This window comes from Mobula hypostoma, chromosome 12 (assembly GCF_963921235.1).
Source record: "Mobula hypostoma chromosome 12, sMobHyp1.1, whole genome shotgun sequence".
Classification (NCBI taxonomy): domain Eukaryota; kingdom Metazoa; phylum Chordata; class Chondrichthyes; order Myliobatiformes; family Myliobatidae; genus Mobula; species Mobula hypostoma.
Window position 1 is genome coordinate 45,726,634 of NC_086108.1, and position 24,826 is coordinate 45,751,459.

The 24,826-nt window shown below is 42.1% G+C and overlaps 1 long non-coding RNA gene across 1 annotated transcript; it reads left to right on the forward strand.

Moving 5' to 3' along the window:
* Positions 1-1,993: 1,993 nt before the first annotated feature.
* On the forward strand, positions 1,994-24,532 carry LOC134355158 (uncharacterized). The gene is made up of 5 exons (XR_010019966.1): positions 1,994-2,267; positions 4,466-4,605; positions 17,127-17,198; positions 17,347-17,512; positions 24,354-24,532. It is a non-coding gene; the product is annotated as an uncharacterized LOC134355158 (long non-coding RNA).
* Positions 24,533-24,826: the final 294 nt, after the last annotated feature.

Sequence of the window (24,826 nt, forward strand, 5' to 3'; positions counted from 1 at the left end):
TTCAAGTTCAAGTTTATTGTCATCTGGCAGATTGTCCACAAACAAAACAACCTCTGTCTGGACTGCGGTGTAGCAACAATACATATATCATGCACACCACATAAAACAATATATTACAATATTATTTAATAAAGTGTAATCCAAAATGTATATAAAGTGTGCAGCACAGGTAAACAGTTCGCTGTCCTAATGACGAGACCTTGGTGGGGGCCAGGTATTTATTAAAATCGTTTTTTCTTCTGAAAATGGCTGTGCTTAAACCCAGCCCATCGCGGGCTTCGATGTACCTGTAAGTGGAAGTGTTCCAGGAAAACTCCCTGAAGAATTTGCTTGCTGCGAGTGCGTTTTTAAAGATGTCTTAGCGGACGATTTTGGAATTTCGCTCCAATTTAAACCCCGATCTAATCCCCTTTAAGACGCCAACGCGCCCTGCCTGTATAGGACAGCCTCACGTAGTCAGGTTGTCACCGCCACCCTTGGGAATTTCTTTGCCAGGCTTTTGTACTTCATCAACAACAGTTGTCCGGATGATTTCAGTGTCATTACAGAACTGAGGAATATGGAAGAGAGAAAGAGAGGCCGACTATAAACCCGCCCACAGAGAAAACTGATAGGTCTACTTAGCACAAAGAGAGATCAAACAGGATTCATTCATTTTCTTTCTTTTTTTTTCCCTCTCCCTCTCTAAAAAATCGATTTCCGGGATATTGTATATAATTTGCGGGCATCAGGGAGCCGCTAGCGAAATGCGGGAGACTCCTGGAACTCCCGGGAGAGGTGGGATGTCTGCTCCACTATGTGATGAACTGAGGCTCTGGGCCTGCTGTGGCCTTCATGCCTGTGGACTCTGTGATCTTTTACTCCACTATGTGATGAACTGAGGCTCTGGGCCTGCTGTGGCCTTCATGCCTGTGGGCTCTGTGATCTTTTACTCCACTATGTGATGAACTGAGGCTCTGGGCCTGCTCTGGCCTTCATGCCTGTGGACTCTGTGATCTTTTACTCCACTCTGTGATGAACTGAGGCTGTGGGCCTGCTGTGGCCTTCATGCCTGTGGGCTCTGTGATCTTTTACTCCAGTATGTGTTGAACTGAGTCTGAGGCTGAGGCTGTGGCCTGCTTTGGGCTTTGTGTCTATGGACTCACTTCCGTTCTAATTGCTCCTCTGCTTGCTTTATTGTTTGCACAATGTGTTTTTTTTCCTCTCTCTGCACGTCGGGTGTTTGTTGGTCTTCTTTCTTAATGAGTTCTTTTGGGTTTCTTGTTTTGTAGCTGCCTGTAAAGAAACCAATCTCAGGATTGTATAATGTATACATACTTTGAACTTTTGACAGTCAGCACTGACAGAACTGTCAACTGCAGGAGAGAGTCACAGCTGCCCCCAGTCCTCAACTTGACCATCAACATGGCATAATTTTCCAGCAAAATAGAGATATGGAAACCAGGAGTGCATCGCTGATCCTTCATTGTATAAATTGATGGATTCTAAAGGTGCAGCTTCAGAAAAAAAAATGGAGGCATTCAGCATCCATAAATATATAGTAACTGCTCAGCAGCCTGCCCTTTGATGCTGAGTTTTGTTCAAAAGTGGAATATTCCTTTACAAAGTTACAGTTAAATGCCGTGCAGAGACTGATAAGTCCAGGCATATCACTGATCAAAGTTGAAATCTGGATGAGGTCAGTTGACCCTTAAAGGTAAATTACCTTGGGCAAGGAAAGGGACAGAGGAAGAGTGAGCACCCTTGGCACGATCTCCATATAGTAATTCATAGAATGGGTTGGGTAAACTTCAACTGAAGCTGTACGGGGTACTGCAATACCCTCAAACTTGAACAGTTTGCTTGCACTCAGTGATTGCACTTGGAAGTGCAAAAAGTTCATTTGCTGAGACCATGCAGCAGCTGGAATCTATTCAGCACTTGCTAGATTCACCGTGAAGACAGCATTGGGGAAAAATAAACTTTTTTCTCATAGATGACAAATAAAATCAATTCCTGTTTTGTAATGCTGTTGCTGATTATAATGAAGCTAGTGTTCTGTTTTTGACTCCCTCAATGTATCAATTAAAAAGAACACAGTGTGCATACGTGAAAGCTCCCCAAATCAATCCAGATGATGCCAGTTCCCTTTTCTCCCCCACAGTATCGCTCGTTTGGCAACAGAAAAATAGCCTGAGTTTTCATGCACTTAGAAATGCCGGCATGGGAGACGAGTGGGAGCAGGATCCATAATGGCCGATTTCCCTTCGCTGGGGCCAAATCCCCAGGTAATAATTTTAATCTATATTCTCACAGAACCAGTGATGCTTGGCTAAGTGGTCTCTGTAATCATACCTCCTACAATGTATCAACATTTTCAAGGGAATCTAGAGAATGGGGAGTGGCCAGCAACTAAAATTAAAATGCTTACATGTATATCTGTTGAATGACTGAATACATTTCCCAAACTCTCACCTGCCGTGACCTCAATTTCACCGGAAGTTTCGTTCACCCTTGGTGTCATGAGAGGGGAGATGTACCGAGGCCCAGAGAACAGTCTTGAACCAAGAAATGGAGCCGATGAGTAATAAGATGATTGCAGTCCACAACTATTATCACGCATCTGTCAAAAAGGAAATTAAATCTATCAACGGAAGCAAATGACTGGGAAAATGAATGAAATGAATAGAAGGCTCAAACTGAGAACAACATATTGATAAATCTATTAGAATAAATGGAATAAAGTATCCTGCCGCCCTCTGCTCTCTCATCCTGAATAACAACTGGGTGGCTTGTAATAGCAAAGCATTCTTCCACATCTGGTACAAATTCAAATCCATTCAAAATTCAGGATTCTTGGCATAGGACATAGAAAATATTACATTAGCATAGCAAGGGGTACTCATCCTGCTGAGATCATGGTGCATGTATGTTGTACAGGGAGGCCTTAATTTGCTGTTCCAAGTTATCAATAGTCCACAGCTTTGAAAAACACAACCATTCCTAGCACTTGCACTCCTTGTTAACCAGCGTAAATAAAAACTTCTAATTCAATTGCATTTAGTGTACTTCTGTGCAAACTATGGAAACTTTGTACATGGAGCTTAGAAAAAGAGGGCTATGGGTAACCCGAGGTAATTTCTAAAATAAGTACATGTTCAGCATGGCATCGTGGGCCAAAGGGCCTGTATTGTGCTGTAGGTTTTCTGTGTTTCTATGAAAGGATTTCAATAGTTGTGATAACCAAATTCAAAGTGACTGAGCTAAGAAGTGCATCAGTGTTAGCCTTGCTGACAATCAGGGATCTGATATGCCGCAGTTGACATAAAATCTCAGTTTTTATGACTATTCTGATAGGTGTGGCTCTGGTTAATTTAACTTGTTCTCTGCTTGATGGAAATGGACTATATTTGTTAAATGTGTTCAAACTGCTTCAGAAGTGGTGGTGGGGGGTGTGGTGGCGAGTGGAGAGTCACTTATCCTCAGATTTATTACCATTAAGAGACAAAATTGATTAACTTAATTCAGATAAGGTTACATCAGTTAAAATGTCTTTCCTTGAATGGCCCTGTTACCAAGGCTACAAGCAGAAAAGCTGAAAATGGTTTCTGAGAAATTGAATAATTCTTGTACCGAACTGAAGAAAAGAAACTTCCAGTTATGTTCCTTTGAATTAGCAAACAAGAATAAATACAGCATCTCCATAACTAACCTTTATCCAGCGGTACTTGGGAAGCTGGTTAAAATTCTGAGCTGGTGAACTGCGACTATACCTTTACCTCATACATCATCTAATATTATTGGGAATTTATGATTTAATATATTTTATTATATTTTATGAATAGAATTTATAAGATACTTAATTAGTGATTTGCCTTTCTGCTGTTAAATAGGTGACTATCACAACATTTTTATTTCACAGTTTACAACCTGAGGCATGGTTTGTTGCTTTTTACATTTTTATGAAAAGAAACTAGAATATATTGAGGTTTAACCCATAGTCAGTGAGGCTACAGAAATGTAAGGAATTAACTTTCATAGCATTGCATTTTAATACATCCTCAGGACATTTTAGCAAATACTGTTAAATAAAAAACACATTTACATGAACAGCAAACAGAATAATGCTATAGCAAAGAACCATAAACAGGAAGCTAGCTGATTCAAGAACAATGCATGCCCGTACACTGTCTGAATACTCGCGTGGGTGTTTTTTAAGGTCCACTTAAACAAGCTTCAGTTTTAAATCTTACCTGAGAAGCATCTCACAGTCATTCTAGATTCAAGAATAAGCACCATGTTCACCGTCAGTTTATCTAAATGGTCATGTATTGGTTTATTTAAAGGACAGATTTGCTTGTAAAAGGGCATTTTGCCATGTCATAAACAAAAGTCATATTCTGAGAAGTTTATGAGAAATGCAAGGATTCAATATATCTCCAGAAACCTAAACTTGATTTTTCTCCTTTATATTCGTAAAATGCAGCAAATAATGGCAGTCACTATCCCACAAAACTTTGATTGGGAACATCATCGACAGTGCAGTACCAACAGCATGGTGTGAATTATTACTAAAACCTGAGATTTACTGCTGGAATGGAGTTGCAGGGCATAACTCCATTAAAGGTAAAAATAGTTTGGATCTATTAATGTCTGTAACATTGTACAGTACATATTTATTGAATTGAATTGACTTTATTACTTACATCCTTCATATACATGAGGAGTAAAAATCTTTGTTATGTTTCTGTCTAAATGTGCAATGTGCAATTTATAGTAATTTATCATAAATATTATGTACAACAGGATTGTCAATATAACATAGAAATACAGTTGCGTCAGCATGAATTAAATCAGTCTGATGGCCTGGTGGAGGAAGCTATCCTGGAGTCTGTTGGTCCTGGCTTTTATGCTGCGGTACAGTTTCCCAGATGGTAGCAGCTGGAACAGTTTGTGGTTGGGGTGACTCGGGTCCCCAATGATCCTTCAGGCCCTTATTACACACCTGTCTTTGCAAATGTCCTGAACAGTGGGAAGTTCACATCTACAGATGGGCTATCTGCACCACTCTCTGCAGAATCCTGCGATTGAGGGAAGTACAGTTCCCATACCAGGCAGTGATGCAGCCAGTCAGGATGCTCTCAATTGCGCCCCTGTAGAAAGTTCTTAGGATTTGGGGGACTATACCAAACTTCTCCAATAGTCTGAGGTGAAAGAGGCGCTGTTGTGCCCTTTTCACCACACAGCTGGTGTGTACAGACCACGTGAGATCCTCAGTGATGTGGATGCCGAGGAACTTAAAGCTGTTCACCCTCTCAACCCTAGATCCATTGATGTCAATAGGGGTTAGCCTGTCTCCATTCCTCTTGTAGTCCACAACCAGCTCCTTTGTTATAACCTTTTCTGTATTAATTTCTTGTTATAACCTTCATGAACATGACTCAGAGCTGTTACTCTTTTCTCCTTGATAGTTAATGGATTAAAACAAGGAAGCTTAGTTATTTCAGATACGACAGAATAAATGTTTACGCCACATGAAATAAAAGTATTAGCTCTACGGTTTCGTCCTTTTATGCAACATTTTTCAAGAATCAGTGATAAATTTATACATGCACATACATACGTATAGAGTATGTGTCTGTGTATTTATATGTATGTTGATAAACATACATAGTGATTCTACTTAATTGGGCCGTCAGTTAATTGGGGGTGGGGGGGGCAGCTGTTTATTTGGGACAACTCTTACAATACAAAAACTAATTAAGTAAATAGCCGGAATTCCCTTTGTTTATTTAGAACACTGTACTGCTTAACTGAGGCAGGAAACTTAATTGAGGATGAACAGGTTCTAACTGGAGCCAGATGTGTGCATTTCTGTGGCCGTTGGATGCTACACCATGCTTAAAGTGAAGGTTCATTGCATAACTGGATGAATTCCTCTGTCAATAGCTATTGGGAACTAATAAACAGTTTTATAGTACTGGAGTAGTATTGGTAATGTTCTAATTTGTTCTGTATTTCATTTAAATATGTGATTTGTTAATTCAGTTTGTCTTTTTAACTACTTCCATGTAACTTTGGCTAACTGGGGCAGCCATTTATTTGGACCAGAATGTACTGACCCCGATGTGTCTCAATTAACCAAATTCTACTTATTTCCGTTTTACTGCAACAAATTTCACAAAAAAAACTTTGCACCACCATCTATTGACCACAGCTTGTAACTGCATTGATACAAGCAATTATGATTTTTTTTTAAAGAACTGCAACCTATACACTGAGATAAATGTGCAAATTGTATCTGTGACACAGTAAAATTCAAAAATATGTTAGTGCCTGCGTTGAATTTTGACAACATACTGGTTGATGTTTTATGGATATACAGCTTGAGAATCTTTGTGGGAACACGGTAGGCTCATTCAGAAAGTTAGAAGGCATGGGATCCAGGGAGGTTTGGCCAGGTGGATTCAGAATTGGCTTGCCTGCAGAAGGCAGAGGGTGGTGGTGGAGGGAGTACATTCAGATTGGAGGATTGTGACTAGTGGTGTCCCACAAGGATCTGTTCTGGGACCTCCACTTTTCGTGATTTTTATTAACGACCTGGATGTGGGGGTAGAAGGGTGGGTTGGCAACTTGCAGACGCCACAAAGGTTGGTGGTGTTGTAGATAGTATAGAGGATTGTCAAAGATTGCAGAGAGACATTGATAGGATGCAGGAGTGGGCTGAGAAGTGGCAGATGGAGTTCAACCTGGAGAAGTGTGAGGTGGTACACTTTGGAAGGACAAACTCCAAGGCAGAGTACAAAGTAAATGGCAGGATACTTGGTAGTGTGGAAGAGCAGAGGAATCTCGGGGTACATGTCCACATATCCCTGAAAGTTGCCTCACAGGTGGATAGGGTAGTTAAGAAAGCTTATAGGATGTTAGCTTTCATAAGTCGAGGGCTAGAGTTTAAGAGTTGCGATGTAATGATGCAGCTGTATAAAACTCTGGTTAGGCCACACTTGGAGTACTGTGTCCAGTTCTGGTCACTTCACGATAGGAAGGATGTGGAAGCATTGGAAAGAGTACGGAAGAGATTTACCAGGATGCTGCCAGGTTTGGAAAGTATGCATTATGATCAGAGATTAAGGGAGCTAGGGCTTTACTCTTTGGAGAGAAGGAGGATGAGAGGAGACAAAACAAGATAATAAGAGGAATAGTTAGAGTGGATAGCCAGCGCCTCTTCCCCAGGGCACCACTGCTCAATACAAGAGGACATAGCTTTAAGGTAAGGGGTGGGAAGTTCAAGGGGGATATTAGAGGAAGGTGCTTTACTCAGAGAGTGGTTGGTGCGTGGAATGCACTGCCTGAGTCAGTGGTGGAGGCAGATACACTAGTGAAGTTTAAGAGACTACTAGACAAGTATATGGAGGAATTTATGGTGGGGGCTTATATGGGAGACAGGGTTTGAGGGTTGGCACAACACTGCGGGCCAAAGGGCCTGTACTGTGCTGTACTATTCTATGTTCTATGTTCTACACTGAGATCAGCCCCAATATCTGCACTAATGCAAATGCTGACAAAGCCATAGTTCAGGAGGAGGTAGGATAGATAATATAAAATTGATAGGTAGGAATTTGTAAGGACTCAAAGTAGAAATATCAGCCAGTCCAAATGGGGTGCAACCTAGACAATAAGGATGGAGGTAACAAGAATGCTGACTACTTTCTTCCAATCCCCTTTAGATTTGGAAATTGTGACAAAGGCTTGTAAATTTTCAAATATTAAATTCCTGTTAAAAAAATAAATGAGGGTCAACCAGCTCCCCCTTTGTTTCCCTGTTGCCTCTGGCCCCTTTACTTCTCTTTACCTTTACCCTCGCTTGCTCTCACATCCTACCTATCATCCACACTTTCCTCCCTCTGGTTCCCCTCCTCCTTCCCTTTATTCCATGGTCTACTCTCCTCTCCTATTAGATTCCATCTTCTTAGAGGCTGATTTATACTTCTGTGTCAAATGGACGCCATAGGTATGGCGTAGCCGCGAACCCTACGCAGTGCCTACGCGGATCCCTATGCCGTAGCCTGACGCGCACCTCTCCCAAAATGTAACTACGCATGGCGGCAATGCAGACCGCAACAACTGTGATTGGTCGGCTTGGCAGCATCGCATTTCCTTCTACGCTGCAATACCTTCCCTCTGGGCGACTGAAGGGCAGGGAAGGAACTCTGGCTGCAATGCTTTCCATAAAGCCTTACAGACCTCCAAAATTATGGAGGACACATTTCGCTTTTACGAAAAAAGACGCTCGCTTTAAACTTGTTTACCCCGAGAAAGACTACCATGACCATGAAGCCTTGCACGGGCAGGTGTGTGTGCATGCGCGACATGCCTGAATTGCAGAGCGATGCAGACACACCAACGCACAAGAATAAATACTCACAACGGCGTTGTTCACTTGCGTAGGCTACGGCGCAAGCTTGACGCACAAGTATAGATCAGCCTTTAGCCTTTTGCCACTTCCACCTATCACCTGTCAGCTTCTCACATTGTTCCTAGTTTCCTCCCCCAGCCCCACCTACCTACCTTCCCCCATTCACCTCAATCCACCTGTCACCTGCCAGCTCTTGCTCCACTCCCTCTCCCCACCATTTAATTCTGGCTTCTGCCCTCTTTTCTTCTCTGCTCTGATGAAGTGTCAATGGCTCTTTTTCCACCTAAAGATTCTGCCTAACCTGCTGAATCCCTCCACTATTTTGAGCACGTTGACAAGGTTTTAATATACTTGGCAAACTTCCCAAATTGAAAGTAGATTTTTAATCTGGGTAGTTATGAGATATAGTGTCTGAATGTGTGATGGAGGCAGATTTATTAGAAATTTTCACAGCAGAATTGGAGAGGTGAAAGATGAGCTCTGTCAAGAATGAACTGAAAATGGAACTGGTTTCAAAGATATAAAAACAAAATAAATGCTAGAAGATCCCAGGTCAGGCAGCACCTTTGGAAAGAGAAACAATCAGAACATGCAATCCTTTGTCGGCAACCACTTCAAAATTCCTTCGGTGCCATGACATGCCATGGTGTTGGGAGGACAGTACATTGAGAAGTGAGATATAATTGGAGTTCACATCCTAAGGAAATTATTACAAAGAAGAGTGTATTACATTCTAAAATTTCTAAATTACATCAACATCTTTTACACTTTGAAACTTCAAATACATTACAGCATTTAACTGAAAGTGGATTTGTAATTTTTTTTTGTTCTATTTAATAATGTCTTACCAACATGGGGTTCGGATGGAATGCTCCAAGATTTCCTTGGACAGGCCTGAAGCTGCCTCTTGAGGCACACATCCCAGCTGGCACAGGAGCCCCTTTGTAGCCTGGCTGATTCATTGGAAAGCCCATGGACAGGGGGTGATAACTGTAGACACTGCTGCAGTATCCCGTGTATAGCTTCGGTGGCAAGATATTCTGGTAAAAGCCACTGCTCATCACGTTCCTTTCAGCTTGCTCTTTACTGGCAGAAGTGAACTCTTGGTACAAAGCAGGATGATCTAAATGTGGAAAGGATCTCTCTCAGTCAATCCGACCAATCTTGAGCTCAAGTAGTAAAAAGCAAATAAACTAAGTTGTAAAACTTAACAGAAGGCACCACTGAAGGCTTGGCATTTGTTCTAGGCTTTGCTGAAGGCAATATTAGCAAAATTAGCTCCACTTCAGATTTCAGCTAGAAGCTACACAACTGGACACAGAGATAAGAAGGGGAACTTGTCTTCTATTGTGGAGCTTATTTGAACAGCCTGGTGAAGTTTCCTGACTAGGTTTACTTCAGTAGTACTGGAATGCAACCATGCCAGATGAAGTTTAATGCAGATATGTGTGAAGTGTTGCACTTTGGGAGGACAAACCAGGGTGAGACTTAGACAGTGAATGGCAAGGCACTGAGGTGTGTGGTAGAACAAAGGGATCTGGGAATACAATCCATGATATGTTGAAAGTAGCTTCACAGGGAGATAGGGTCATAAAAAGAGGTTTTGACACATTGGCCTTCATAAATCAGAGCACTGAGTACAGAAGTTAGGATGATAGACTGGAGCTGTATAATACGTTGGTGAGGCCATAGTTGGAGTCTTGTATGCAGTTCCAGTTATCTACCTACAGGAAAGATATCAATAAGCTTGAAAGCATACAGAGAAAATTTACATGGATGTTGCTGGGACTTGAGGACCTGAATGACAGGGGTATGTTGAATATATATTACTTTATTCCCCGGAGAATGAGGCAAGATCTTATAGAGGTACACAAAATTATGAGGGATGTAGATAGGGTGAATGCACACGGGATTTTTCCCCTCAGGTTGGGTGAGACTAGAACTAGAGGGCACAGGTTGAGGGTGAAAGGTGAAATATTTAAGGGGAACCTGAGGGGGAGGAACCTCTTCACTCAGAGTGTGTTGCGAGCGTGGAAAGAGCTACCAGCGGAAGCGGTGGAAGTGGGTTCAATTTTAACATTTAAGAGAAGTTTGGATGGGTATGTGGATGAAAGAAAAGTGGAAGGCTATGGACTTTTACTGGTAGATGGGACTAGGTAGAAAACCAGGTCTGCATGGATTAGATAGGTGAAAGGACTGCTTCTGTGTTCTATCACTCCAGAACCAGGTACCAGTACAGACATATGGGTGGTGGGGTAATAAATTTGAGAATCCCAAACATGTTACTGTGTGAATACTCAAGTGTTAATCCTGTTCAATATTCCTTCTCAAGTTGCTCCAAAAATTCCTTCATAGGTTCTCTTCTCCTTAACTCTTCATCTCCTTTTGTTTCTCTCAACCCTCTATCACATTAGTAATATGTGCATACCTCCTTCATTTTCACACAACTATCAGCTGTACATTTAGTTACCAAGATCCCATAATCTGAAATTCCCTGCCAAAAGCCGCCAGTTCACTCTCCTCCTATTATTCTCCTCTACAATCCCTACTTTGATCACGCATCCAAATATATATTCCTCTGACATTATTTATTGCACATCTGATCTGCTATATCTTGCTCTTCTACATTAAAGATATTCAAAGTTCAAATTTAAATTTATTATCAAAGTACATACATGTCAACATATACAACCCTAAGATTTACTTTCTTGTGGATGTATTCACTAATTCTATAAAATAATAACCAGAATACAATCAATGAAAGACCACCCAACTAGGGTGTTCAACCACAGTGCAGAAGACACCAACTGTGCAAATATAAAAATAATAACAAATAAATAAATAAGCAATATATATCAAGAACATGAGGTGAAGAGTCTTTGGAAGTGAGCCCATTGGTTGTGGGAAGATTTCATTGATGGGGCAAGTGAAATTGAGTAAAGTTATCTCTTTTGGTTCAACAGCCCGATGGTTGAAAGGCTATAACTGTTCCTGAACCTGGTGGTGTGAGTCCTGAGGCTCTTGTACCTTCTTCCTGACGGCAGCAGTGAGAAGAGAGCATGTCCTGGGTGGTGAGGGTCTCGGATGATGGATGCTGCTTTCCTGTGTTTATATAGAAGGTTGTTGAATTGGTACTCAAACTTCAGGGTTTGTAATATATATCAGAACAACAGAACTACAGGGGTGTGGTTGCTCTGAGTGGTGTAGAGAGTTTTATTTTCAAAAATAAAGACATTTATCTAGATCCTTTAACAATTTTAGAATGTTATCAGATTCAATTCCAACTGCTAATCTACTAAAAGTGGCAGCCAGTTTTCTCTTATAGGGCAATATGATAAAAACCACATAATCTGTTCAAACAGTATCTCCTGAGAGTTAAATTAGATGGGGATACGGGGCTTTTGAATCATTATGTTCACCTGAGAAAGCAGCCAGAGACTCAGGTTTATATTTATTTGAATCTTGGCATCTGTGGCAGGGCAGTACCTTCCGGTTTCTGCACTGGAAAGGCAGACTGAATTTTTGAGTACATATTTTGGGATGGAAGCACTATACTTGTCATTTAGGTCACTAAACTCTAAACTGGGTTTGTCCCAGGACTGGAAGACACTTTACCAGGACATGTTGGTAGTTTAGCCCCTAGACCTAAATTGATTACTTTAATTTGGCTCCTACCCTTAGACAACTCTAGTTTGAGAGCCCCTCCAGCGGAATTTTGCGGTGGTGATAATGGGCGAGGATCACTTCCGTGTGTTTAAAAGATGCTCACTGCTAAAGAACACCAGAGAATCAAACCCTTCAGGAAGCCTTGGGACTAAAGGTTGCGTCATTGTGTCCGTTGTTCACAACGCACCTTACTCTTTGCGACTTTGAGAACACAGTGCCGCCCAGGACTGCGGAGATTAATGTTTATTATTTTTGACCGTTTGGTGAAGACACAAATGTTAAATTTCCTATTTGTTCCGGATCTTTTCTTTTGTCCGGTGATCCAACACTTTTTCTTTCGCAGCTTGGTTAACGAAAACTGTTTTTTTACATGATAATGGGACCGCAATCCGATTTAAAACAAAGTGAGCAGAAACAACCGAGCCGCGACGGAAACACTACTTTACATTTCCAGCCGGAATTTAAATAAATTCCGCACCGGAAAAACGAAGTGGTCTAACTGTATAACTGTAAATAGCAACAATTATAAATACCTCTTCATATATGGAAATGGGGGGGGGCGGAGGAAACAAATACTTTTGTGAAACACACTATAGTTGTAAGGGTTTTCTTTTAAACTTTATATCAAGGGAAGATATTAACATGAGCCTGTCATTATAATTTATAAAAGTTCGAAGCCGCAAATGTAACTAGAGAATTATTGAAGTTCTATGTTTAGTAATGCATGCAAAAGGAGGTATTTAAAAACGTTCAACAAGTCCAACCAAACGTTAAAATAGAAAACACGATAACCCCATGGTTTCTTAGAACGGTTTCAGTCTGATTCGATTTTAAAGAATTTAAAATACGGTTTAGCATAAAATCTTTTAAAATACTATACCTTGAATAAATGAAATAAATAGTTCTTCTCTTCTAGCATTTGAGTTACGAGCAGCTCTGCACGTTGTCAAGTATCTTAACTAATTTGCAGTTTTTCTCTCTTACCGAATTGAGTAGAGGCGTGGACCATGTAGGTGGAGACATTGTCCTTCCTCTCGCCACCGCCCTGTCTATCTTCCAGCCCCGAGGATCCACGCCTGTCCGGGAGAGAGGCTTCAGCCTCCGGCTGGGTGCTGTTGGTGGCCGGGCTCGGGGCCAGAGCTGGCAGTGGCTCCGGGGCAACAAGTGTGCTGGCCCCTGTGCTGTTGCCCTCTGCGGCCGAGCCCAGCTCCTCTTCCCGCTGCTGCTGCTTACGGAGCGCTTTCTGAGCTGCCATGATGCGCTGGCGCTCGGCGATCAGGAAACACTTGGGGCACTGGCAGTGGCGCCAGCTGCATACTCCGTGCCCCTTCAGCCGCACGTCGAAGCCGTGGTTCCTGCAGCGGGAGCATTTGGGAGTTCGCGGAGACTTGCTCAGCGTTCCGCCGCTTCTCTCCGTTTTCGAGCTCCCGGGCATGCCTGCTGCTTCGACCCACAGAGTGAGGGTGCAAACTGAGTCAGAGAGACGAGGCGCGCACCTGCCAGAGGGAAAACGTTACACATGGCATACATTTGATGTTGTTTATAACTTTCTTCAGATGGTCCCAGAATCGATACTTTTGCAACTGAACTGTTTCCAATACTGTACTGGGAGAGTCTAGGACCAGAGGGCACAGCTTCAGAACACAAGGACGCCACTTTAGAACAGGAATTTCTTTGGCCTGAGGGTGGTGAAAACTGTTGTGTTCTTTATACGTACCGTGGGTTACTAATAAGGAATCATGTTCTGGAAGAAATAGAACTTTTATTTACAGCAACAAAACCACGTTTCCTATAAAGCCATGTTCTCTCAGATCGTTCTCCCATTTCTGCGCATGCACAGAACTCCAACACGTTCTTACACGAGATATCATCACATCTTCCTTTCCTTAAAAAGAAAAACAATTAGCAACATTGACCATAACAAATGCATAACTTAACAGGTCTCTATCAGTCTCTCTGGGGGTTTACGAACACAAGTAGATCTTCTAAGTGGTTCACACAGTCTTTGTGTTTCATTGTTACTTCCATGTTTTGCCTGGTCTGCATCAGTTAACTGAAACTCTGAAGTTGGCTCTTTCTTGAAGTCTTTGCGATTTCTTCTTAATACTACTGCTTCTTCTGTTTGGACCATGTATGATCTGGGTTGTACTTCTTCAAGTACTGTAGCTTTCTGTGTCCATGTGTTCATTTTGTCTTGTGTCCTTACTTCACCTCCTTGTCCTTCAGACAAACATTTCCTTAGATCAGTCAACTCACATTCCACTGTTTCCTTATACTGTGCCCACTGTGAGTGTTCTTGCTCTAGACGGTGATGAAACTAAATCTCATATTCTCTCAGTGTCTCTTTCATTATCGCTTGCATTGAAGCAACCTCCTCCTGCCATGCTTCTTCACATCATCAATTGCCTCCTGTTTGGTCGTCTCAGAAACTGCAGCTACTGCTTTTATGTTCTCCATGTCAGCATTTGCCTCCATGAGCTGGATCTGCAGTCGAGTTACTTCACCTTCTGCCGACTGTAATGCAACATTCTGTCACTTCAGCTCTGTTTTCAGTTGATGACGTAATGCAGAAGGCACTTTTCTACATGGATGTACTACGGGTGGCACTGTGTTGTCAATTTTAATCATGTGCTCTCCTGGAAAACAACTAAGCCCTTTGAACAAGTCCTCATACTCTTTCATCAAGTCACTGTATTCTGACTCTGTGTCACTATCCAGGACTAATACTCTTTTCACCAAATTCAGTCTCTCACAGGCAGATAAACCCAGTATTGACTGTATATTCTTCGGCACGACCACAAATGAAAGCCTGTGCACAATATTTTTGTGTGATACTTTTGGCACACATGTTCCTTTAACTGGAATGCCTGCACCTGAATACCCAGTCACTTTTATATTTGTCTTATGTAACTTTGGTCTTGGCTTTAATGCATTAAACCCAGATTCTGCAGAAACATTTACTTGTGCTCCAGTATCAAGTTTAAACAGAATATTGTTTTGGTTCACTTGCAATGGAATAGTCCAGTCATTCTTACTTTCTTTGTTTTCACAAAGCACATCTATATAAAACTCCTCAAGTTCATTTTCAAGCACTGCATTTACTTGTTTTATTTTCTTCCTACTTCTGAACAGTGTGAAAAATGATTACTCTTACCGCAGTCATTGCACATTTTACCATATTCTGGATGCTGTTTTGGTCGATGTTGCCGCCCACAGCGATCACATAGCTTTTTCCTCTCAGATGACATCTTGCTTTCTGTCGGTTTTGTTGTCATTATTTTTTTCTAATATATTCGTGTTTCCTCACAGCGTCTACATGGCAGCTCTCACTGAAAAGTTCTTTAGCCTGTAACGTCACGGTTTCCGAAGCCTTGCAGAGCATCACAGCTTTTTCCAGGTCTAAGTCTTGTTCTCTTAACAGTCTTTCTCTCAGACCATTATCCAGAATGCCACAAACAATTCTGTCTTTAATGAGAGAGTCTGTCAGTTCTCCAAACTCGTGTGTTTTACTTCGGTGTCTCAACTCAGTAATATATTGATTTATAGAGTCACCATCTTTCTGCCGACAAGTAAGAAATTTATACCTCTCAAATGTCATATTACGCTTTGGTATACAAAATGCTTCAAATTTGTCCATTATCAATTGCAAATTTAGATTGTCTCCACCTTCAAAAATAAAATGATTATATACTTCAATTGCGTCGCCAACTATTACATGTAGAAGTGCAGCTTGTGTTTTTTCCCCTTTTTTATCTGTTCTGATCGCCAATAAATATATTTCAAAACACTGCTTGAATTTTCTCCAGTTCTCAGCTATGTTCCCAGTCAGCTGAAGTGTCAGTGGGGGTCACAGCCCTTCCATCTGTAAAACTGTTAACAAACACCAAAACAGTTTGAACTCTTTTTTCAGTTGTAGCTCCCTGGTAAGCCTCAGGCTCGCTCAACTCACTCTCGTCTAGGGGAAGCAGCCTTCAGCCCCACCAGACTGGGTAATCAAGTTTGTGTGGAGGCTGTGTGATGTACCCCACCCCGCCAAATAACAGACAATACACCATATGTGATTAAATGATTACACTTTACTGGAACTATGTAATTAATAGAGATAAAATATAAAAGGAAAATAAAAGGCGCCAACCTTATCAAAGCTCAACCACTTCGTGCACAACCGTTGGAGCTCAATTAACGGAGTCTTCTTTCCACCATTCGATCCCCTCCGACCTCCTCGACCTGCCGCCTGGGACTAACCACGGTGGTCAACCAGATGCTCCACACGAGTCTGTCTTCGTCTCCTCTCCTCGCCGAACACCTTGGGCCTCGGACTCCCACTCGGGGTCCGTCCTGTCACCCAGCTTACAGCATCACGTCTCCTGTCTCTGCCCCCATCCGCCTTCTGCCTCATTGCCCGCGAAAAACAATAGCTTACAGACACACAAGAAAGAATAGCATCTATCCCAATTGGTTCGTTCTTTCTCTTATCAATCATATAACCCAAATAAGCTACGAAAGAGAAGCACTTTCTCAGCAGTTAACATAACAAAGAAGTCATTTTCATTAGCCTTAGCAGTAACATAAAAGAAGAAACCCCTTACACTGTAAATTATCTTCGGCTCTCCGGTGTTAGCCAACGTATTATTCTTCCAGACCGACTTCTGATACCATGTTGTGTGCTTTATACGTACCGTGGGTTACTAATAAAGAATCATGTTCTGGAAGAAATATAACTTTACTTACAGCAACAAAACCACGTTTTTTACAAAGCTATGTTCCCTCAGATCATTCTGGATCATTGTCTCATTTTTGTGCATGCTCAGAACCCTCTCCAATCATGTTCTTACATGTGCTATCACCACAAAAACATTGTCACAGGTGGCTGTGGAGGCCAGGTCATTGGGTATATTTAAGACAAAGAGTGATAGGTTCTTTATTAGTGTTGGTGTCAAAGGTTATGGGGAGAAGGCAGGAGAATGGGGTTGAAAGGGCTATTAAATCAGCTATGATGAAATGGCGGAGCAGACTGGATGGTCCGAATGGCCTAATTCTGCCCCTATATCTTATGCTCTTACAGTCTAAAATCAAGTGCTCGGGGGATCAGCGGGATAGATAGAGATGGATTCGCCAGCCACTGCTGTGCTGCAAGGTAGGAACAGAGCTTTTCCGCTTTTCTACTGAATGTTTGATATGAAAACTATTCATTTTTGTGCTCTTCCACTTCAGTATTTGTCTAACTTTCAGTGAAGTGTAGAAACAATGAAGTATATTTCACTGGGATCATGCATTTTCTTCAGATTTTGGCGTTGAGAGGGAAAATAAATCAGCCATGTTTGAATGACGGAGCAGATTCTTGTTATGACATTATCAGAATTGCAACCATACTCACTGGATAAGGTATACCTCGGGCTGGTATACATTCGCCTGAAGAGGAACTTGTTCAGAAGGAAAAAGCAAACACAGGTAAAGTAGGCAACGTCAATTTGGGTTTGGTTAAAGCCTGTGACCTTCTGCACTCTCAATCTGAGCATAGCCACCAAATTAGGTCCTTTGAAGGCATGTTGAAAAAAATACTAAATCCAATATTTCACCAGCACAAAGTTTACAATGTAACCTAAACAACAGATTGACGCGATCGTTAGAAGCTAATTGATTTCATCTATAATTCCTGGGGTGCAAGTTGGAAATAAGATTGCAAGAACCCAAGCACCAAAGTTATTAAAAAATCGTTTTCAAAATTTTGACGCATTACAAGTGGCCATGGCTACAACTGTCAAGTTACAATCTACAAATGCCTCTTCACTGAATTTGTAAAATCAGAATTAAAATGTTTGGCCACTGGGAAGTTCCGCTTTTGGCAGCTGGAGTGAAGAAGCTTGACGAAGCAGTCCCCCAATTTACGAAGGGTCCCACCAGTGTAGAGCAGGCCTCATCGGAAGCACTGGACACGATAGATGACTTCAGCAGGTTCACAGATGAAGTGCTGGCTCGCCTGGAAGGACTTGCTTGGGGCCCTGAATGGAGGTGAATGGGCAGGTGTAGCACTTTGGCCACTTGAAGGGATAATTGCTGGGAGAGAGACTAGTGGGGAGGGATGAATGGACAAGGGAATCACAGAGGGAGCGATCCCAGTGGAAAGCAGAGGGGAGTGGAGGTAAAGATGTTTGGTGGTAGGATCCCTTTGGAGATGGAGAAAGTAGTGGAGAGTGATGGCTATTCCCTGTCCAGAGATCCAATAATCAAATACCTAAAAATTCAACCGTGTAGGGCGAAGGGAAACTCTTTCACCACATCTTCCTCCCCTGATGTGAGATTCTGACTGGGCTCACAACCTTCCTGCCATGCTCACAAACATTTCCCAATCAGCCTTCTAGTATGCCACATAATGCACGCAAGAACCAAGATCTGGAAAAAAAATTCCTCCTGAGTCACTGCCCGCAGAAATCACTGATTTATCCATCATACTGCCTTCAAAATACTGCCACTGGGGTCCCCAATATTTAGTTGGAAGGTATCTGAATGGGTTCCAGGGTATTTGTACATGTGCCACTGTGTACATTAGAATAAGGAATAAGTCTGGAGATTAAATAAATCTACCTGACATACTTCAATCACTGTGTATAGCCCCTCCTTTTATCTACTGTACAAACTGGCATAACCAACTGGAAAGAAATTACATGTGGAGGAGAATACATTTAAATCTCTCCATCTGAGGTAGACCACTTGCCCCCCCCCCCCCAAAGACTGGGGATAATTTGCTTCTGTTCTGTTTTTGTGAGTTCTAAGGTATAAATGTGGCCAATGTGGAAACCACAGACTTTTCCACACAGATGGAGTTAGTGGTGGCTAGCACAACAAGCAGATGGGTGGTTTATGAGTTGGTGAGTGCCTTCTGCTGCTTGTATGGAGCCTCTGTGCACTCCTACATATGCCAGGCCTTGAGGTTCTCAATGCCATTATGAATACTCTGTGCAATTGTGAACCAGAGATCCAAAGGTCCGTCAGGGAAAGCTGCATTTCATTAAAGAGGATGCATCGAGAGCACCAGACACATTAGATGACCCCAGCAGGTTCTCCAGTGAATCCTTTCCTCTTTCTGCCTGGAAATCTCTTCCCATCATACAGTTTGCTTGGGATTCAGATATGTGAATGACAGCTTATGTAGCATAGCGTAGTAACTATGCAGCATGCAGTGTAACTGAAGCCTGAATACTAAGGATGTTGGGCCGGGGAGTACTCGAACGTTGGATCACTTATCCTTGCAGTGAATGTGGAGAATTTTGTGAATATAGTGTTGGTGATATTTTTCCAGTGCTTTCAGATGCCTGCTTTATGTAATCTATGTCTCAGTAGCATATAGGAGAGCAGCAATTGCTGCTGCTCAGCAGAGAATATGTTTTGTGCCAGGTTTGAACCCTTAAACCTTTCTAAGGTCTGTGCTGGTCTCACTTCCAACACTGTATTCCATCTGTCACTTCTTTGCCCATTATGCTAATCTGTCTAAGTCCTTCTTCAGTCTCTTTGATTCCTCAACACTACCTGCCCCTGTACCTATCTTCATATTATCTGCAAACTTGGCCAAAAAGCCATCAATTCCATCATCCAAATCATTGACGTATGACGTAAAAACAAACGGTCCTAACATAGACCTCTGTGGAATACCACTAGTTACTGCCAGCCAATCTGAAAAAGATGCCTTTATTCCCACTCTTTGCTTCCTGCCAAGCAACCAATGTTCTATCCATGCTTGTATCTTTCCTGCAATACCTAGGGCTCTTATCTTGTTTAGCAGCCTCATGTGCAGTACCTTATCAAAGACCTTCTGAAAATCCAAGCACACAGCATTCACTGATTCACCTTTGTCTATCCTGCTTGTTATTTCTTCAAAGAATTCTAACAGATTTGTCAGGAAAGATTTTCCCTTAAGGAAACCATGCTGACCTTGACCTATTTTGTCATGTCCCTCCAGGTAACCCAAGCCCACATCCTTAACAATTGACTCCAACATTTTCCCAAACACTGAAGTCAGACTAACTGGCTTATGATTTGTTTTTTTCCACCTCCCTCCGTTTTTGAGGAATAGAATGATATTTGCAATTTTCCAGTCTTCCAGAACCATTCCAGAATCTGGTGATTCTTGAAAGATCATTAATAATGCCTCCACAATCTCTTCAGTTACCTCTTATAAGACCCTGGGCTGTAGTCCATCAGGTCCAGGTGACTTATCCGCCTTCAGACCTTTCAGTTTCCTAACCACCATCTCCCAAATAATAGCAACTCAATCACTTCTACCCTTGGCACACTAGAACTTCCAGCATACTATTAGTATCTTCCACAACGAAAAATAATGCAAAACACTTATTCAGTTCATCTGCCATTTCATTGTCCCCCCTTACTATCTCTCCAATGTCATTTTCTCCTCTATTTTACTCTATATGTATCTGCAAAAACTTTTGGTATCATTTTTGATATCATTGGCTCGCTTTCATCTTTTTCCTCCTTATGGGTTTTTTAGTTGCCTTCTTTGGTTTTTAGAAATGTCCCAATCCTCTAACTTCCCATTAATTCTTGCTCTATTATATGCCCTCTCTTTTGTTTTTATGTTGGTTTTGACTTCCCCTGTCAGCCATGGTTGCATCGTCTTGCCTTAAAAGTACTTCCTCTTCTTTGGAATGTATCTATCCTGTCCCTTCAGAATCACTTCCAGAAACTCCAGCCATTGCTGCTCTGCCATCATCCGTGCTAGTATCCCCTTGTAATCCAGTTTGACAGCTTCTCTCTAATGCCTCTGTAATTCCCTTTACTCCACTGTAATACTGATACATCTAACTTTAGCTTCTCACTCTCAAATTGCAGGATGAATTCTATCATATTATGATCACTGTTTCCTAAGGGTCCCTTCATCTTAAGTTCCCTAATCATATCTGGTTCATTATACAACACCCAGTCCAGAATTGCTGATCCCCTACTGGGCTCAACCACAAGATGCTCCAAAAAGCAATCCCCATCTTGTGATTCAGCATCAACCTGGTTTTTCCAGTCTATCTGCATATTGAAATCCCCAAAGGCTAATGTAACATTGCCTTTTTGTCATGCTTTTTCTATCTCCTGCTGTAATTTGTAGTCCACATCCTAGCTTCTATCCAGAGGTCTATAAATAACTCCCATCAGGGTCTTTTTAGCCTTGCAGTTTCTTAACGCTACCCACAAGGATCCTACATCTTCCAAACCTATGTCACATCTTTCTAAAGATTTGCTTTCACTTTCTGCCAGCAGAGCTTCTCCTCCTCCTTTGCCTACCTGCCTGTCCTTTCGATAGATTGGTATCCTTCGATATCAGGCTCCCAACTACAACCGTCACGCAGCTAAGACTCTGTGATGCTCACAACATCACACCTGCCAATCTTTACCTGCAGTACAAGATCATCCAACTTATTTCATATACTGTGTGCATTAAGCTATAACTCCTTCAGTCCTGTATTTGTCACCCTTCTCAATTTTTTCCCCTTTCACACTGCAACCCATCCCACTGACTGCAATTTTGCCCAATCATCTGCCTGTGCTTCTTGACAGCCTCACTACACACTATCACTAGCTGTAAACCAACATCCCTATCCTCAACCCTATCACTTTGATTCCCATACCCAGTCCAATTTAGTTTAAAACAGTTTTAGCAAACTGGTCCACAAGGATATTTGTCCCCCTTGGGTTCAGGAGTAGCCCGTCCCTTTTGTATGGGTCATTTCTTCACCAGAAGAGATCTCAATGATCCATCAATCTGAAATCCTGCACACTGCACTGGTTCCGCAGCCATGTATTCATCTGCCAAATCATTGGAGAATATTACCCTGCAAATCCTGTTTTTCAGCTTTCTACCTGGCTCTCTAAATTTTCTCTTTGGCGCCTCCTCTCTTTTCCATTATATGTCATTGGTACCAGTATGTGTCAAGAAGTCTGGCTGCTCACTCTCTCATTCAGAATGTTGTGGACGTGATCCGAGAAGTCCATAACTCTGGCACCTGGGAGGTAATGTACTATCTGGGTCTCTCTATCATATCCAGAGACTTTCTTATCTACTCCTCTAACTACAAAATCTTCTATCACCACTGCATTCTTCCTCTGACCCCTTCCCTTCAGAGCTACGGTGCACCAGTCAGAGACATGGTCGACGTGGCTCCCCTGGTAGGCTGTTCTCCCACCACCCAGTACCCAAAATGGTATACTAGTTTTTGGGAGGAATGGCCACAGTTGTACTCTGTACCAGCTGCATACTTCCCTTCCCTCTGCTGACAGTCACCCATTCACCTACCTCCTGCAACCTCAGGGTGACTACCTCCCTGTAGCTCCTACCTATCATCTCCTCAGTTTCCCTTCTGAGCCAAAGGTCACTGAGTTGCAGCTCCAATTCTTTAACATGTTCTCTGAGGAGCTGCAGCTTGGTGCTTCTGGTGTCGATGTGGTTATCTGAAAGGCTGGAGGTCTCCCAGAACTCCTACATCTCACACACAGAACAAAACGCAGCCCCTGGAGCCATTCTTTCTGCCTTAATTATACACCTAAAACTGAGGAATGAGCAAGAGAAAGCTTATGTCACTCACATCTGTTATTGCCTAAGCCTGTTGAGCCAAAGTCAAAAGTCTCCCCACTCTAACACTGCCCCACTCCAACAATGGCTCTGCTTATCCCTGCCTTATTTTTATTCAATCTCTGAGAAAACAGCTGATTTATAAAGCTCTCTTCTCGACCTGAGTGGAGACACCATTACCTTTCACCTCTGAACTCTGATTGTTTGCTGTTCGATCCAAAGTTACCCTAGTAAACTCTGTCCTTTTCTTGACTCTGAGGGGCTACTGCGAGTTGGAGGACATATTATGAGAGCACAGCTCACTTCAGAGGTACCTCACCCCATCGTCATTCCGGGCAAGCACCGTGTCACAGCTCTACTCATCAGAAATTATCATGAGCAAATACGTCATCAAAGCCAACATTTCTGAAATGAGAATGGTTAAAAACTGTGCAGTAAGACTGTTTCAAGACTAGTCTCCAAGATTGCCCTTTCTTTTGCCAAAGACTTTATGAAATAGTTTCAGTAGTTAAGTTTGACATGTTCCAGATGTCGGGTGGGGAGTGTTCTGTCTTCTAAACGTGCAGGTTGTTTTATTTGAACATCACTTGCTGAGTTGTTTTTTTTTACAATATTTCCTGCGCCGGTTAATTTGGATTCCAACTTGAAGCACACAGTGTATAAGGACGTCCATCTCCATCCACTCTTTATTTCCCCTTGAAAAGGCAATATCTTTTCACATAATTTTCTCATCAAAAAACCTGAAAAAAAAAGCTTCTGGCTCGGGTGATTTTTGAGAAGGTGCTAACTCCCTGCCTTGTCTTGTATTGGCTCGGGTGATTTTTGAGAAGGTGCTAACTCCCTGCCTTGTCTTGTACAACCACAATGGAGGACAGTAGATATACCATCCATACAGAACAATACATTGTATGCATTGAGGAAAGGAGCATTTGCTATCTCTTTGAAACTATTCGTAGGCTGTAATATGGTGAAATGATAAAAGCTGACAAAATGCTCTTGGTTTGGAAGTGTTCCCTGTTTGCTGAGATAGTACTTTGATTTACACAAAGTAGTGTACTTAGTAATAAAAAAATCAATGGCAATGATATAGAAAGATTTATATCTGTTTTCATGGTGGAATTAAATCATGCTTAGTGACACTGTTATTTATATTTGTCAATTTTATTTTTAAATGTCATTCTTGGTTACGGTGAAATACAGATAATTGAACGGGTAATAATAGAACTAACATGATTTAATGAGCATTTGGAATTGCTATCAGCAGAAGGATTTGATAAATGAGTAGAAGAATAAATTTGAGGAAGGAGGCAGATAAATCTATTGGGCTGGCAGAGAACATGACCTTCTAGTAAATGGAGTGATATTTGCTCACTGCAGCAAACAGCTCCAATTAAATGTATTGTGATCAAACACATTGGAGGAAATCGACAATCTTTATTAACAGTCCTACACTCATAGAGCATGGAAACAAGTCCTTTGGCTGACCATTAAGCACCCATTTACACTAATCCTACAGGAATCCTTTTTATTGCTTTAACAGCCCTGGGCTAGCTAGTGGGAGGGCAATTGGACCTTCTGATTTCAGGGCAATGGTCTTTTGTAACATTGGGAAGAAAGATGTGATGGACCAGAAAGCCTGCCTATTTGCTAACTAGGTTTATTACTACCACATGTACTGAAATACAGTGAAAAACTTTGTTTTGCGTGTCATCCATACAGATTGTTGCATTACATCAGTACGTCACAGTAATGCAGTGGAAAACAACGGAATGCAAAATAAATTGCTGCAGTTATGGAGGAAGTACAGTGCAGGTAGAAAATATGGGCTAGATTCTGAGATCAAGTCCATCTTGATCTCAAGAAGGAGGGAGGAGAATATGGCGGCGCGACGCAGTGCGCGTGGCCGTTCGAATGATATCATATGTGTTAACTAGGATACCGTGCACAATCCTGATTTGATGGAGACAGACGTGAAGAAGCACGGAGGAACATCTGGAGAAACTTCTGAAATGCCTGCTTCGCTGCCGCTGCTACTGTGCGATCGAGAATCTCCGGAGGGAAGGTTCCAAATCCTCGGCCTTGCCTATTGCCTGTTGTTGGGGCCGGGGTTGAAGCGCTCGGCAGAGATGGTGCTCGGTGCGCGGTGTCGGAGAGCTAGTCAGAGGCTCGGAGTTTTCAGACGGACTCGGAGT